This window comes from Eimeria mitis, genomic scaffold (genome assembly GCF_000499745.2).
Source record: "Eimeria mitis Houghton genomic scaffold, Emh_scaff736, whole genome shotgun sequence".
Lineage (NCBI taxonomy): Eukaryota > Apicomplexa > Conoidasida > Eucoccidiorida > Eimeriidae > Eimeria > Eimeria mitis.
The window spans coordinates 1,652-2,075 of record NW_013575371.1 but is presented as its reverse complement, the minus strand read 5'-3'; the positions used below and the strand labels follow the sequence as shown (position 1 = coordinate 2,075).

Here is a 424-nt window from a genome sequence, read left to right as displayed (position 1 = left end):
GGGTTTAGGGTTTTGGTCCTCTTGTTCTGTGCGTCACTGCACATATGCCTTCAAGGCTCTGCTGCTGCTGTTGATATTGTTGCTGCTGCAGCAGTTGCTCGTTTGCTGCTCTTGTGTCTGTCGTTGCTGCTGCTGCTGCTGCTGCTGCTGTTATTGCTGCAGTTATATTCCTGCTGCTGCTGCTGCTGCTGCTGTTGCTGCTGTTGCTGCTGAGCTGCAGCAGCAAGCAGCAATTTCTCTGCATATGCAGCCTCAGCCCGCCTCGGGGCTTCACGTGCCCATACACCCCAAACGCATGCATGCATGCATGCATGCATGCAGGTGTACATACACATGAATGCATGCATGCATGCATGCATGCATGCATGCATGCATGCGTGCAGGTGTACATACACCTGAATGCATGCATGCATGCAGGTGTACA

At 52.8% G+C, this 424-nt stretch overlaps 1 protein-coding gene across 1 annotated transcript in view; it reads right to left on the bottom strand.

The window, feature by feature from the left end:
* The window catches only part of EMH_0021090 (uncharacterized protein), a gene marked incomplete at both ends in the record, with an annotated part of 2,074 nt that overhangs the window by 1,047 nt on the left and 603 nt on the right, over positions 1-424 (bottom strand). The gene's annotated exons all lie outside the window — the stretch shown is intronic.